This window comes from Elaeis guineensis, chromosome 7 (assembly GCF_000442705.2).
Source record: "Elaeis guineensis isolate ETL-2024a chromosome 7, EG11, whole genome shotgun sequence".
Classification (NCBI taxonomy): domain Eukaryota; kingdom Viridiplantae; phylum Streptophyta; class Magnoliopsida; order Arecales; family Arecaceae; genus Elaeis; species Elaeis guineensis.
The window spans coordinates 105124949-105142566 of NC_025999.2; the positions used below are offsets into that span (position 1 = coordinate 105124949).

At 36.6% G+C, this 17618-nt stretch overlaps 1 protein-coding gene across 2 annotated transcripts in view; it reads right to left on the reverse strand.

Moving 5' to 3' along the window:
- LOC105047817 (CBL-interacting protein kinase 8-like) overlaps positions 1 to 17618 on the reverse strand; it is a 41608-nt gene that overhangs the window by 12803 nt on the left and 11187 nt on the right. The window contains exon 5 of one of the 2 annotated variants that reach the window (XR_012142598.1): positions 13141 to 17602. The exons of the other annotated variant lie outside the window; for it this stretch is intronic. The gene's annotated coding sequence lies outside the window, so the exon portion shown is untranslated. Of the gene's footprint in view, positions 1 to 13140; positions 17603 to 17618 lie in introns of those variants that run through there. 2 annotated transcript variants of the gene reach the window in all.

The following is a 17618-nucleotide window of genomic DNA, read 5'->3' on the forward strand; positions in this document are numbered from 1 at the left end:
AAGAGTATATATGCAAATATTAATATTGAGAGAATATACATGCAAATTATAATATTTAGAAGGGCATTTATGCCAAAAATCCAAGAATTTTTTTGGCATGTATATCTTCTTAAGCATGGGGAATTACATAAACACCATGCTTATACTCTTATAAATATCTTCTTTTGTTTGTCTTCTTATTAAAGATATTTGGGTCATTTTAATTTTATATTATTAATTTCTTAACAATCTTAACTGATGTGGCTATGTATGGAAAAAAAAAAGAGAGAAGAATATACATACAAAACATGAGGCTATATATGCAAATATTAATTTTGAGAGAATATATATATATATATATATATATATATATATATATATATATATATATATATATATATATATATATATGCGCAAAGAAAAGTTATTTTTTTCAATTTGCTTACAATAAAACTAAATAAGTGAATAAATAAAAATATGAAATATATCTTATATGGGCTAATGGTGTCGTGACATTGCCATGGATGGGTCAGATTTGGCACCCTGTTGAGTGCTATCAAGAGCTAAGGTTGAGATCCACACAACATTTTTCTCTATTACATTTGGGGGTTGTCAATCAAACCAGTGTTCGTTAGAACTTGTCCAAAAAAATGAGTTTATATTAAGACATTTTTTGTATGTGATGTGAGATGCTTTAAATCTGTGAATTGCTCTGAAAAATAATTTTTTTCTCACATTCATATCTTAATTTTTTAAAACTAAAAATTAAAAATTATACTAATAGTAAATAAGATCTAAAATTTTAGATCAAATTAAATTTCAGAAAAAATTATTGAAACATCTCCTCAACTTTGTTCTAATCTCAAAGATAATATCTTAATTTTAAATTTTAAAAAGTTGCAATCGAATCTCAAGTTTGCAAACTATTCCAAACTAGTCCTATTATTCATCTCCATTAACAGCATGGCTCATGTGACCATCACATGATAGTATATAATTTTATTATGACCAAACTGCCCTTTATATGATAAAAGGATTCATTATTGGATCATCCATCACACAAATCTTTAGGTGCTCCAAACTTCTTTAATCATCCATATGTATGGATCTCAAAGGGACCACATGGATGATTTAGATGATTCATCCGCCTGCATAAATTTAAAGATGATCATGCGGATCATCTAGATTATTCATCCTTCTATATTGATCTCAAAGTAATTTGTAATGATTTAGTTTATTTATCCACCTGCACAAATCTCAAGGAAATCAATAATCTAGATATTTATCTATCTGCATAGATCTCAAAGCGACTAATGAATAATCAAGATTATTCATCATCTTGCATAGATCATAAATTGATTAGTAGTGATTAGGATAATTCATCCATCTATATAGATCTCAAAGCAACCCTGGATGATATAGATATCCATCTATTTGCATAGATTTTAAAGCAACCACAAATGATCCAAATATTCATTTGTCTACTTGGATCTTAAAGCACTACGAATGATCTAGATATTCATTTAACTGTACAGATTTTGAAGCAACCATAGATAATCCAAATATTTATCCATCTATACAAATCTCAAAGTGATCAATAGATTATTAGGATTATTCATCCATTTACACCGATTGCAAAACAATCACGGATAATCTAGATATTCATCCACTTGCATAAATCTCAAAGCAATTATGAATGATTTTGATGTTCATCTCATAGTTTACCGTCTTAGTGTCGGACCCCATATCAGGTATCATACTATTATAGTGTCGATATGCAATTCCCTGTGGTGCAATAATATTAGCACAAGATGATATGGCATACCAATACTATATGATATGGCTTATATCGGATGGTATGGGGCAGTACAACAAACTTTGGTTCATCCACTTACACAAGTCTCAAAGCAATCGATGGATCAATTATTGTTGCTTTGAGATCTATGCAAAAAGATGAATATTTACATCATCTACAGATGTATTGATATCTATGCAAATGGATGAATAATCCTAATTATCCATTGATTACTTTAAGATCTATGCAGATAGATGAAAATTTGGATCATCTATGGTTGCTCCGAGATCTATATGGGTAGATGAATATCTAGATCATTATTAATTGCTTTGACACCTATGCATATGGATGAATATGTAGATCATCCATGGTTGCTTTAAAATTTGTACAGGTGAATAAATATTTAAATCATCCGTGATTGCTTTGAAATCTATGCAGGTAGATGAATATCTGGATGATCCGCAATTGCTTTTAGATCTACCCCAATGGATAAATAATCTTGAGGATCCATTGTTTGCTTTAAAATCTATATTGAAGGATTAATAATCTAAATCATCCATGCAGTTTCTTTGAGATTTATGCATATAGATTGACAATTAGATCATCTGCTAATCACTTTGAGATCTATGTAGGTGGATGAATGATCCTGATCATGCATTAGTTGCTTTGAGATCTATGTATGTGAGTGAACAAAGAGTTTAGAGCACTTCGAGATCTATGTGATGAATGATGCAAATATGCATCTATCTACACAAAGCAATCAATGGATGATTGGCTTACTCATCCACCTACACAAATCTTGAAACAATTTAAATATTCATCCACCTGTAAATATCTCAAAGCAAGTGCATGAATTATCCAAATACTCATTCGCCTACATAGACCTAAAGTGACTATGTGGGTGATCTAAATTATTCATCCATTTGCAAAGATCTTAAAGTTGGAACAAGCTAAAAAAGAAGAAAAAGGCATTTTCATCAATTGAAATAGGAGATTAATGTCATCCGCTGGTCAGGAAGTCAAAAGAACAATTTGGAATACTTTACAAACTTGAGAGGCTCGTTTGAAGCTTCTTGAAGTTAGTAGATGTGTTGAATTTAGCCCAAAATTGAGAAAATATTATTTAATATTTTTAAATTTTAATAATGCCTTCACTATATATATATAGTGCTAGACTTGGCTAAACTCAAGTGAATTTTTGCTCAAATCTGATCAGATAATGGGGATCTCATATTAATAATACAAATCATAGAATGTGATCTGCTACATCTGAACTATTTACATATTTAAAATCATATGATATGAAGATACCTAATTATCAAATAATCAAAAAATTAAATAGTCTAAATAATATTTAATTACTTACATGTATAAGCTCAGGATGTTTAACTTATATAATTTTTGATGTGTAAGTAATACATCCAATGGTTGCGTTGAATCATTTATATTTGTTTTTTTATATTTGGCCTTGTTAACCGATATTATCAAGATGCTTTGCGTCCGCGTCAAGTGGTGAGAAATCAAAAGGGCTCGCCACAGAGGGCCTCTGGTCTTTGGTTCTCGTGCATAGCAATGCAAATTTGGATTTTTATTTATTTATTTGGTGGGTGATGCACGTGGCCATAAAATGTCGTGATAAATGGGCGAGAATGCCCGGTTCTTGATTATGGTGACTAAAATCGCTAATGGACAGAGACCGCAGGGCTGAAGCATCACACAACGATTATTATTATTATTATTTTTTGGTAGAAATTACGCAACCATTATTGAAGAGCCATATTTAGCACATGTATCGTTAATCCTTCCTCTTTAAATGAAATCAGGTTTCTATGTGTTGGGGTTATGGCTTGTACAGGTAACATGCATCTGTCTTTGCTTTGTTGTCATCTCTATAACAAGTTTATTTCTGCAATATAATGTCCTCTGTTTTCACCAACAAAAAAAAAAAAGAAAACATAATGATGTCCCCACATGGTTTCATAAAATATTTCAAGTGGGGTGAAAAAGAAACGAGGGGCTTCATCTTAAAAAACACATTGAATGGCAGCCTTCTTTGGGCTTCTCCAGTCTTGATGGAGGGTTTGTTCGAGATAAATGTGTACAGGTGCAGAGGAGAAAAGTCTGGCCGAAGATAGCGACGACTCAAAAAGTGGACGAGACAGGATCGGTACCCCTCTTTAATTCACTAAACAAATGCAAAACGGAGGCTGATAATATATTCAGAGCATGCATTCGTACACGCAACTGAATTTGGTAGCTATTGCGAGAGAAGGATTTATTATTATTATTATTATTTTATTCTTTAATTTTAAAAATACCTCCTTCTTTAACTTATTTTCAAAAGTGCCTCCGCCTCAAAATCGCCGATTCAACAAACAAGGGAGCCGGCAGGTTGTGGCATGGGAGCCGACAGGAGGACTGGCGGGGGAGATGGGGCGCGGCAGGGGTTACAGGAGGTGGGGGTGTACGGCCAAAGATGGCATGGGCAATGCGGGTGGCTAGGGGATGGAGCATGGCTGGGGGAGAGCGGAGGGGGTTGCGAAGGATGGGGATGTGCGGCTAGAGTTGGCACGAGCGGTGTGGGGGGGGGGGGGGGGCCAAGGGCCGATGGGGAGAGACGGGCCAGCTAGGGGGGTTGGAGGAAGGGAAGAGAGAAAATAAGGAGAAAAAAAAATAATAATAAATTTAAATATTTTTTTGTAATGAAATATTTAAATTTAAATAAAAATAATAAATAAATATTTATTTATTTATTTATATTTTTAAAATATTAGTAGTGAGTCTGCCTTTTAAAGGATGACTTTCTGAAAAAAAAAATTATATTTTATTTATTTATATTTTTTATTAATAAATATTTTTAAAAAATAATTTTAAAAAAATTAAAAAAATTAAATATATATATATATTTATATTTATTTTTTATTTTATTTTTTTCGATTTCTTTCTTCTTCTCCTATGACTCCGTGCTGAGCATGCACTACCACCTCTCTTGACGCATATTAGAAAATTGATTCGGAATCATAATTGCCGTTGTACTTTAATAATATCAAATTATTATTAATAAAATTATAATAACTTATTATTAATCAAATTACTGGTTTGATATTGCTTCATTTTTAGGTACAGAAGTCGGGATGTGTAAAATTTTTTTAGATGGATGTTCAAAAGTCAAATGATTTCAGATTCTTATAAAATTTAAAATGCCACTTACCAGTTAAGTTAAAAATCTGCATAGAAAATTTGAGATTTTTTGGAATTTTTGGAAATAAGAATCACAGTTTCTTTGAGGACTGTGCAATGCATCTATTTGCAGATTTTGATGCAGGAAGTCAGGATATGTAAGATTCTTTCAGATGAGTTTTCGAGAGTCAAATAATTTTAGATTCTTATAAAATTTAAAACTCCACTTATAAGTCAAGTCAAAAATCTATATAAAAAATTTGAAATTTTTTTGAAGTCTCTGGAAACAAGAATCGCAGTTTCTCTGGAGACTGCATAGGGTACCTGTTTTTAGGTTTTGATGTAGGAAGTCAAGACATGATAGGTTTTCAAAAGTCAAATGATTTCAGATTCCTATGAAATTTAAAACTCTACTTATCAGTCAAATCAAGAACCTACACAAAAAATTTGAGAGTTTTGAAGTTTCTGAAAATAGTAATCGTAGTTTTTTTGAAGACCATGCAAGATACCAATTTACAGGTTTCAATGTAGGAAAAAAAATGTGACAGTGACTTAATTACAAGAGCTATATCGTATCTTTAAAATATTTAAAAAAATAAAAATATAAAGTACTTGTTGTGAATACAATTATTTCAGAATGGACATGATGTGAATACAATATTTTCATTCAAAGTACCAAATTTTCAAGTCTTATACTTATCTTCTTTCTCAAGCTATCAACAGAAAAAATAGTTGCCATTAGTTCAGACACTAAAAAAAAGTCAGAGATGCTCCGATCACTCTACCAAGAGGAGAAACATATAATCTGATCCAATTACCTTGCCTCTTACCAAAAGAATGCCTACTTTGGCTACTTAAAATGTGTAAGACTTAAAAATTCATCTGAAAGAATCTTACACATCCTGACTATCTGTATCAAGTAGGGATGGCAATGGGTAGGGTTTGGGTCGGGTAGTATACTACCCATCCCCAAACCCAAACTTAATACCCTATACCCAAACCCTACCCGATATCCAATCGGGTAAGAAAAGAGATACCTATCCCCATACCCAACGGGTTCGAGGATACCCATGGGTAACCCATTTCCCCATACCCAATCCATATCCGCCCCATACCCAACCCATACCCGTCCATTCTATACAAAAAAAAAAGTAAAATAATTTTATGCATATTATCAATCAAAAATAGAATTACCAATTATATATATATACATACATACGCACATACACACTTCTAACACACACATACATACATGCATACATATATGCATGCATACATATACATACATACATATATATAATTATATATATATATATAGAGAGAGAGAGATCATATATATGTGTGTGTACATATGTACATATATATATATATATATATGTGTGTGTGTATGTGTATGTGTATTCGGATATGTATATATATATATATATATATATATATATATATATATATATATATATATATATATTCGGATATGGGTTCGGATATTACCCATACCCATAAGTTCGGGTCGGGTTCGGGTAGAAAATAGCACTACCCATACCCTACCCATACCCGTACTATAGTTTTTGGGTTTTACCCAAACCCAAACCCAAACCCAGTCAAACCCTATTTTTCGGGTTTGACCGGGTTCGGGTAGGGTGTATACCCATCGGGTCGGATTAATTTTGCCATCCCTAGTATCAAAACCTACAAATAGGCCCGTCATTCTTACGTTACTAAGGCTGTCTAGGCACAAGATTGCTATGAAAAAGCTTGAAAATAGAAGCAGTATCAAACCAGCAATTTGATTAATAATAAGTTATTATAATTTGATTAATAATAATTTGACATCATCAAAATATAGCGACAACCATAGTTTCGAATCAACTTTCTGATCTGCACTAAGGGGGTGGTGGAGCGTGCTCGGCATGGAGCCGCGAAGAGAGAAGAAAGAAATAAAATATATTTTTTAAAATTATTTTTAGAAAGAATTATTTATTAATAAAATAAATAAATGAATAAATAAAATATTAAAAATATTTTTTTTAAAAAGTCACCCTTCGAAAGGTTGACTCACTATAAATATTTTAAAAATATAAATAAATAACTAAATAAATAACTAAATATTTCATTACAAAAGAATATTTAATCAAATAATAATAATTAATTATTAATCAAATAATAATATTTAATTAATAAAATAATTAATTTTTATTCATTTATTTTTTAAGAAAATAATAATATTTTTTATTATTTAAAAAAATATTTTAAAAATTAATATTATTTTATTATTATTAAAAGATCAAAATTATTTTTTAAAATTAAAATTTTCTTAGTATTTTAAAATTTTATCTTAAAACTAGCATTTCTTTAAAAAAATTAATATATTTTTTTCTATTTTTTTCCTTCGTTTCTCCCTTCCCTTCCATCCCCTTAGTTGATGTGCCTCTGCCCTCCACCCCCCTGGCCGCATGCCCCCCCGGCCCCCTGCACCGTCTGTGCCACCTTGGTCGCGCCCCGTCTCGACCCCCCAGCCCCCTGCACCACCCGTGCCACCCTCGATCATGCACCCCCACCCCCCACAACCCCCTTCGCCCTCCTATGACCGCGCACCCCCCCCCCCGACCCCCCGACCCCCCACACTGCCCATGCCATCCCCGACCGCGCACCCCCTGGCCCCCAGCTCCCTATGCCACCCATGCCATCCCCGGCTGTGCACCCCCCCGACCCACCGCATTGCCCGTGCTGCCCTCGGCTGCGCACCCCCACCCCCCGCAACCCCCTTCGCGATCCCCCAGCTGTGCACCCCCTAGCCCCTTGCGCGGCCCGTGCCATCCCCGATCGCACACCCCCACCCCCCACAACCCCCGTTGTGCCCCCGTCCCCGCTCGTGCCACCCCCACCCCCCGCTGACCCTCGTGTCACCCCCCATACCAAAAAAAAAAAAGAAGAAATCGCCGGTTGAATCGCTGGTGTAGCCGGCGATTTCACCCCAACCACGTCAGCACCGAGGTGGCCGTGAAATCGTTGATTGAATCGACGATTTCAAGGTGGATGATAGTTTTGAAAATAATTTGAAGAGATATTTTTAGAATTAAAAAATAAAAAAATAATAAAAAACCCCACAGACCTTTGTACGATCTCTTCAAAGTATCATGTCACTACAAAAGATTTTATTATTATTTTTTATTCTTTAATTCTAAAAATACCTCCTCCCCCAACTTATTTTCAAAGCTACCGTTCACTTCGAAATCGCTGGTGCAGATTCAACCGACGATTTCACGGCCACCTTGATGCTGACATAGTCGGGGTGAAATCACCGACTGCACCGATGATTTCTTCTCTTTTTTTTTTGGTGAGGGTGGGTGGCACGAGGGTCGATGGAGGGTGGCGCAGGGAGCCGGAGGGCCAGGGGGTGTGCGGCTAGGGTAGGACAAAGAGGGTTGCAGGGGGTGGGGGTGTGTGGCCGGAGGTGGCACGAGCGATGCGGAGGGCTAGTGGGGGGGTGTGTGACCGAGGGTGGCACGAGCGATGCGGAGGGCCGGGGGGGTGCGCGGCCGAGGACAGCACCGGCGATGTGGGGGGTCGGGGGGCTAAGGGGCCAGGGGTTGCACGATCGGGGGAGGGTGGTGGGGGTTGCAAGGGGTGGGGGTGCATGGTCGGAGGCGGCACGGGCGGCGCGGGGGGCTAGGGGGGCACGCGGCCAGGGGAGGGCGGAGGGTAGAGGCACATCGGTCAGGGGGGGAGGAAGGGAAGCGAGAAAAGAAGGGGAAAAAATAGAAAAAAAAATTAATTTTATAAATAAAAAATATTAATTTTAAAATAAAATTTTAAAATACTAAGAAAATTTTAATTTTAAAAAATAATTTTGATCTTTTTAATAATAATAAAATAATATTAAATTTCAAAATAAATTTTTCAATAATAAGAAAATATTATTATTTTCTTAAAAAATAAATGAATAAAAATTAATTATTTTGTTAATTAAATATTATTATTTGATTAATAATTAATTATTATTATTTGATTAAATATTCTTTTATAATAAAATATTTAAATAATAATAAATTTAATTTAAATAAAAATAATAAGTATTAAACAATATAATAATAATATTTTATTTATTTAGTTATTTATTTATATATTTATTAATATTTTTAAAATATTTACAGTGAGTCGATCTTTCAAAGGATGACTTCTGAAAAAAATATTTTTTAATATTTTATTTATTTATTTATATTTTTAGTAATAAATAATTCATTCTAAAAATAATTTTAAAAATTAATCTTTAAAAAATAATTTTAAAAAAATATATTTTATTTATTTATTTATATTTTTTATTTTTTTTTATTTCTTTCTCCTCCCCCTGCGGCTCTGCGCCGAGCATGCACCGCCATCCCCGTTGGCACAAATCAAAAAGTTAACTCGGAACTATGATTACCGCTATACTTTGGTGACATTAAATTATTATTAATTAAATAATAATAATTTATTATTAATCAAATTGCCGATTTGATACTACTACTATTTTCAAGCTCCTTCGTGACAATCTTGAGCTTTTTTTTCGTCCTTATTCTCATTAAGCATCACTCAGCTCATTGTATCTTAGTGACGTCAGAATGACAGACCATACATAGGATATTAAATATTCTCCCCTGCCATGGATTCTTAGATAATCTTTCTTCTCTAATTTAATTTTTAGGCTAGACTTACCTTCTTAACTTGATTTAATTCTTATTAAAATTCCTTCAGGTGGCGATTTCAGTGACCCCTACTATGGGTTGTGGCGTGCGAGGAAAGGAAAAGGAAAAGAAAAGAAAAAATGATAGAATTATTTTTTTAAAAATGCAAAGATAAAAGAAATATATACTAATCAGAAAATCACTACAGCATTAGAACGTATTTCCATAGGCCTTTTTACAGTAGCAGCAATAGTAGTCTCTTTTATCAATGTTTGTAAATGCATACCTATAGCACTATAGGGACGTTTGGTGATCCAATTTGGATCACCGCCGTGATCTAAGATCACTGGTGATCCAAATCCTGAGATAATCTAAATAAGGGATGGCAATACTGTAGATAAAAAATATTATAAAATATTATTAATAATATTAAAATAATAAAAATAAAAGAAGAGAAAAAAATTTCTCTGAGGAATGTGCAAGGTACCTGTTTACAGATTTTGATACAGGAAGTCAGGATACGTAAAGTTTTTTCAGATGGATGTTCGGAAGCCAAATAATTTCAAATTCTTATAAAATTTAAAACCCTACTAACAAATCAAGTCAAGAATCTACATAGAAAATTTGAAAATTTTTTGAAGTCTTTGAAAATAGGAATCACAGTTTCTCTGAGGACTGCGCATGGTACCTATTTGCAGGTTTTGATACAAAAAGTTAGGACGTGTAAGGTTCTTCCAGATAGTTTTTCGGGAGACAAATGGTTTCATATTCCTATCAAATTTAAAACCCCACTTAGCGGTCAAGTTAAGAACTTACCCAAAAAATTTGAAAATTTTTTGAAGCCTCTGAAAATAGAAATCGCGGTTTCTCTAAGGACTGTGCAGGGTATCTATTTGCAAGTTTTGATGTAGGAAGTTAGGACGTGTAAGGTTCTTCCAGATGGATTTTCGGGAGTCAAATAGTTTCAGATTCCTATGAAATTTAAAACCCCACTTACCAGTTAAGTTAAAAACTTACATAGAAAATTTTAAAAACTTTTGAAGTCTCTGAAAATAGGAATCGCAGTTTCTCTGAGGACTACATAGGGTACCTATTTGCAGATTTTGATGTAGGAAGTCAGGACGTGTAAGGTTCTTCCAGATGGATTTTTGAGAGTCAAATGATTTCAGATTCCTATGAAATTTAAAACCCTACTTGTTAATTAAGTCAAGAACCTACACAAAAAAATTTGAGAATTTTTTGAAGTTTCTGAACGTAGGAATTGCAGTTTTTCTAAAGACTGTATAGGGTACCTGTTTACAGATTTTGATGCAGGAAATAAAAAATACAGCAGCGGCTTGATTACAAAAGCTATGTCATATCTCTAAAATCTAAAAAAAAATGAAAATGCAAAGTACTTGTTGTGAATACAATATTTTTAAAATGGATATGATATGAATACAATGATCTATGTATGGAGAAAGACTATCTAAGAACCCATATGTGGCCTATGTGTGGAGAATATGAGGACCCTATGTGTGGCGTGTCATTCTGACATCACCAAGATGCATTGGACTGGATAATTAGTAATTAAATATTATTATTTTATTATTAAAAAAAATATTATTATATGATTAATAAAAATATTATTTTCAGTGATAAATATTATTATTTGATTAATAATTAATTATTATTATTTAATTAATAATTAATTAGAGGGGTGGCGGTTGTGCTGCGCGGGTCGGCCGTCGGCAAAGGAAGATCGGTGGGGGGTGTGTATTAAGAGAAAAGGAAAGGAGAAAATGAGAGAAAAAAAGATAAAAAGAAAAAAAAAAAAAGAAAAAGGCTAGACTTGCCTTTTCAACTTGATTTAATCTCTGATCCCGCGCATCCTACCCCCCCTGTGCCGGCACCCCGCCTGTCCGTAATTTGAAAAAAAATGATAAAATTTAAAATATATATTTTTCAAAATAATTTGAAAAAAAATTAGTAGGTGGGTGAGGAGTGGTAGTCGGGCGGCCACCTCCTCCATGTCCCCTCACATTTTTTTTAAAATTATTTTTTTAAAAATAATATTTTTTCATTATTTTAAAAACTTAATTATTTTCATCACAATAAAATAATTTATTTTTAAATATTTTTAAATTTTTTATTTTAAAAATGTATGATTCATTAATAATTCGATAATATCTTATTTTTAAATATTATTTTCTCTCTTCCCTTCCACCTTCCCGACCGATCTCCCTCTGCCGACGACCAACCCACACAGCACCATTGCCACCCCTCTAATTAATTATTAATCAAATAATAATAATTAATTATAAATCAAATAATAATATTTATTATTAAATAAAATTAATATTTTTATTAATCATATAATAATATTTTTTAATAATAAAATAGTAATATTTAATTACTAATTATCCAATCCAATGTGATTTCAAATTAATTTTTAAAATTAAAATTTTTTAGTATTTAAAAATTTATTTTAAAATTAATATTTTCTTATTATTTTCTTATTTTTAAATATTAATATTTTTTATTATTTAAAAATTTATTTTAAAAATAATATTATTTTATTATTATTAAATGATCAAAATTATTTTTTAAAATTAAAATTTTTTAGTATTTTAAAATTTTACTTTAAAATTAATATTTTTTTAATTTTTAAAATTAATATTTTTTTTTTCTTCGTTTCTCCCTTTTCTTCCTCCCAAATCCCCGATCGACCTGCCTTTGCCCCATGGCCCCCCATGCCACCCTCGACCGCACACCCCCACCCCGAGCAACCCCCTCTGCCCTCCCCGGGCCGCGCACCCCCTCGGACCCCCACGCCACCCATGCCATCCCCGGCCACGTACCCCCACCCCTTGCAACTCCTGCCACCCCCCCATCTCCCCCATCCGTTTCACCATCCCTCCACCCCCGTCGGCTCCCATGCCACCCCCCTCCCCTTCTGCCCTCCATCTGCCCCCATAAAAAAAAAAAAAAATCATCAATTGAGCCGACAATCTCTGAAATCGCTGGTGCAGCCAGTGATTTCTCCTTCTTTGACCACCTCAATGCCAAGGTGGCTATGAAATTGCTGGTTGAATTGGCGATTTTGAAGTGGACAGTAGTTTTGGAAATAAGTTGAGAGCAAGAATAGTTTTGGAAATATGAAATAAAAAATATTAAAAAAAAACATGAGAGACAGGGACAACAATGCAGTTTTTATTTTATTTATTTTTCCTGTGATGTGAAGGAGGCTGATCCGTTTTGAATCCTTCATTCCTCAAGCTTGCATCGCTAAATTAAACTCATCGCACGACCTGGGATGCTTTCATTTATAAATATAAAACATGGAATTACCCAAGGCAAACTTTTGGAACTCACCTCTCGTTGCAGATTTTTGCGTTGCACTGATCCCCGCTCTTGCTATGAAGCTCCTGGCCGTTCTTTATCTTCATCTCAGTCATTCATTACATATATATATATATATATATATATATATATATATATATATATATATATATATATATATATATATATATATAGCATAGGCAAACTTCCCCACCGAGTGCAGCTGTCACTAGTTTTGGTGAAAAAATGCAAAAGAATCCCTCCAGATTATTCGCATTTATATACCCTCCAAATACATATACGTCCCTTCAAGATTCTAACTTTACATAAATGATCTTGTGGTCATTTCTCTCTCTTATATCATTCTAGCCATGTAATGAATATTTTGTTTTGGAGATTAGAAGGGGCTCATCTCCACCTTCTAGGATAACCTATCTCACCTTTCGAGGACTGATTCCAACTGGGATCAAACCTCCGCCCCCTTCTCCTAATAGCAAAGGTGATACCATCGAAGAAAGCGCTAGCTGGTAGCTTGAATAAGTTAAAAACTTGTTCACATCGTCTGTCAACCACTGTCCCCTATTAGTTTTAGCTTTTTGAAATTTAAAGATGAATATCTAAAATTATATGCTGAAAGTTGATACATTCATCTAGTATTTTTAAAAACTTACACTTATACCCTTGAGAAAAAATAGTGTTACTGAAAAAATTCCAAGCTTATGAAATGACCAAATTCCCTTCCTTAATAACTCTTGTAAAAAGAAAAGCAAGTTGACCGATTCTTCTTTTCACCGTCTCTTGCTCCCTTTTTACAGCTTCGCTCGTCCTCTTTTCTCCTAAAGTTATAAGCAGAGCACCACTCTCTCCACCCTTGCCACCATCGCCTGCTCCTCTAGCCTTAGGTCTGTCAGCTCCTCGTGCCTCCCTTGTTCGTGCACCTCCAGTGCCACCATCGAAAAATACCTCCCCTCGTCCCCGCTCGGCCCCGTCGACTCCGACTGCTCCGCCGACCCGATCTCTCCCTCACTCGGCTCCACCGACCTGTTCTTCCTACCCCTCACCAGCTCCGACAGCACCATCTTGAAGCTGTACACGTCCGTCCAGTCTGAGATAGCCGAGTTTGTCAGCCACTCTGGTGCCAGGTGCCCCCTCATTTGCCGCATGATTGTGAACAATCCCGACTGCTCCGGCCCCAACAACTATGCTCGCATTCTCGGAGCGACGAAGGAAGGCGATGGCGGCATTCTCATGGGCGGTAGGGGTGCCAGTCTTGAGGGCACGGATGAGGGGGTGGATGGCTCTAGCAGCGGTGATGGAGTCTTTGTTCTCATCGCAGAGGTAGAGGTTGAGGATCACAGTGACGATGAGCTCCTAGAGCTAGGGGTTTGGGCGGGAAAGGAGGACGACGAGGGGATGGACGGTGCCGGTGCGAGTGATCTTGATGTAGTTCTTCAAGTTGCACTTGGCCAAGAGGTGGAGCATCATGACCGCATGAAGCTGGGTTTCGACGGAGGTGGAGGAGAACTATAAATTGAAGATGAGGCCGCAGATGACCTCATTGAAGTAGTCGGCAATGCAAGACATGAGGAGATGAGCTAGCAGAGGAGGGGAATTTGTCGTGGTAGTCGCTAAAGGCATCGAAGGAGTCACCGCTATTGCTAAAGGTGCAGCCCATCCTTTCTTACCCCCCACCCCACCCTACCCCACCACCATTCTTTCCTCGCGTGCATCGAAAAAATAAAGGACCATGGCCATGGCACCCACTCTAGTGGCAAAATCCTCTACATCCACTACATCCCACTACATCAACAAAGGCAGGGATGGCGGCATGTGGGGCATCCTCCTATGGGGTCTTCACTGTGATGCTCGTCGCCACCCACGATGGAGCTCACCCGCACTTCTCCACCGACGACACCTAGCAGTTCCTTACCGACTAGGGAAAGGACACAGCATCAGAGCCATCAGTTGGAAAGGAGGATAGTGAAGTAGCAGGAGTGAAGGAGGGTGGCAGAGTGGAGGTGGAGATTGAGAAAGAAGGGATGGAGGTCAGGAGAGAAGGCAAGGGAGGGATCTTCGAGTTGGAGGAGGATGTCAGCAGTGGCAGGGTCGTTGAAGCCACCAGTGGTTGGGATGAAGGAGGAAAGAAGCAGTGGAAGGAGAAGAATTTTGTTACGAAAAATCTAGTTATGTGGAGATACCAGAAATTAATCTGAACCCAAAGAACCTAGAGATCGTTGATGCCCTAGGGCATGCAACAGAAGAAGAAAGAGAGAAGAGAAAGCTAGGGTTTGAGAGAAAGAGCAAATTTCATTCATTGTGTATATTCCTTGACCTAATTACAATATATAAATATTATACAAAATGGGTCAAGCCCAATGCTCAAAGAAAACTCCCAAATGGCTAACCTGATGTGATGCACTCTCCGAACCCATGTACACCCATATCTCATATGCACACATTCTTTTGGACTTAATCCAAGCCTAAACACAAGGTTAGCCCCCTCAAAACCTCTCCAACCAAGGTCCTAAGTCCTTAGGATCAAATCCGATCCTAAATCAAAACAATGTCAGCCCACGAACTGGGTCGACTCAGTTGAGACTGAGTCGACTTAGTGTGCCACTTAGTCGACTCACACCTAGACTGAGGCGATTAAGTTTCTTGCTATCTTCAGACTTTCGAAAGTGCACCTTTCTGTCTAACTATACATTTAGCCAACCCACACTATAACTGAGTCGACTCACCTCGACTGAATCGATCCATCCAGAAACTAGGTCGACTTAGTTACCATGCCACGCCAGAGAAACTGATATGCTGCTCCCTATATAGTAATTATCTCAGACTTAGTCGACCCACCTTCAGCTTAGTCCGATCCAATCTAAGGGTGAGTAGACTAAACTGCTGCTGTTGTCATCTTTCTGGCTTCCTTCTCCTGTTGGCCTTCTTGTTCTCCTGAGGCTTAGGAGCACCACATCAGGTTTTATAATCTCCATCTTAGTGCCCCATAGCCTCAGCAAGCTCCACTCTATCCAGTAATCCCATTAGTCCCACATATTTGTAGAAGCCATCCCTGGGAGGAACTTTTGTAAGTGCATTAGCTGGATTTCCTGAAGTGTGCATCTTCACTAGCTCCACCTTCTTCCACAAGCTCTCTGACCCTATGGTATTTGATGTCTATATGCTTCGTCCTAGCATGATAGATAGAATTCTATGCCAACATCAATGCACTCTGACTGTCACAATGCTTCTTAATAGCCCCCTGTGCGAAGCCCATCTCCAACAACAGTCTCTTCAGCCATAGTGCCTCCTTTACCGCCTCTGTAACTCCAACGTATTTAGCCTCAGTGGTAGATAAGAGTGTAATGGACTGCAAGCAAGATCTCCATGCGATTGGACCCCATTCATACTGAAAATAAACCCAATAGTCGAACGCCTAGTGTCCACATCTCCTCCAACATCTGCATCCACATATCCTTCAATCTGCCCCAGAGCTCCTTTGGCCAAGTTGAAACTTCCCTCAGTACCTCACTGTCCAAAGCAGATGCCAACCCCAATTGTATCCACCAAATATCTGAAAATCTCTTTCAGTGCTCTCCAATGCTCCTTGCCAGGCCGTGCCATGAACCTGCTGATCTGACTCACTGTATGGGCAAGATCTGGCTTACAACATACCTTCGCATACATTAAGCTTTCTATCCTTGAGGCATAAGGCACTCTCTCCATCTCTTGAGCCTCCATCTCTGTCTGTGGTGATATGTCCTTCGAAAGTTTGAAGTACCTAGTAAGTGAAAGTGTTGTCGGCTTGACTTCCTTCATCCCAAACCTTTCAAGGACCTTCTATATATAACCACCTTGAGATAGATATAGCAGCCCCTTTTCTCCATCCCTAAGGATTTTCATGCCTAGAATTTTCTTTGTAGACCCCAAATCTTTCATCTCGAACTCCCAAGATAAGGCCTCCTTAAGTTCCTACACAACTTTTATATTCCTACATGCTATCATCATATCATCTACATATAGGAGTAAATATAATCTAGACTCATCCTCTAGAGTCTTCACATAGACACATGGATCATACTCACACCTGAAAAGTCCGATGCCCCTCACATATAAATCGAAGTGCTTATACCACTGCTTTGGCGACTGCTTCAATCCATACAATGACTTCTGCAGCAAACACACTTTTTCCTCTGATCCTGGCTCTATGAGCCCCTGTGGCTGCTCCATATATATGCTCTCCAAATTTTCATGGAGGAATGCCGTCTTGACATCTATATGCTCTAGCTCCAAATCCTGAGCTACAACTATACTCAATAGTATCCGAATAGATGTATGTCTGATGATGCGAAAAAAGATTTCACTAAAATCAATACCCTCTCTCTAGAAGTATCTCTTGATCACCAATCTCGCCTTGTACCTAATACCTCCCTGCTCTGAAAGTCCTTCCTTGTATTGAAAGACCCATTTGCATCAGATTTTTATGTTAAACAAGATACAGAAATCAGATTTCTGCTCACAGAAGGTACAAAATAACAATTTCTCAACAGCAAAATATTTTCTGACGGTAGTAGAAGAGGATATGTTTTCACGATCACAGCAGCAATTTTACTCCATTCCCAACATGTAGGACCATTTCACCATCCCTCAACCTTCTGCTATCCTCAAGACCCTGCAAAGAAGTGCAT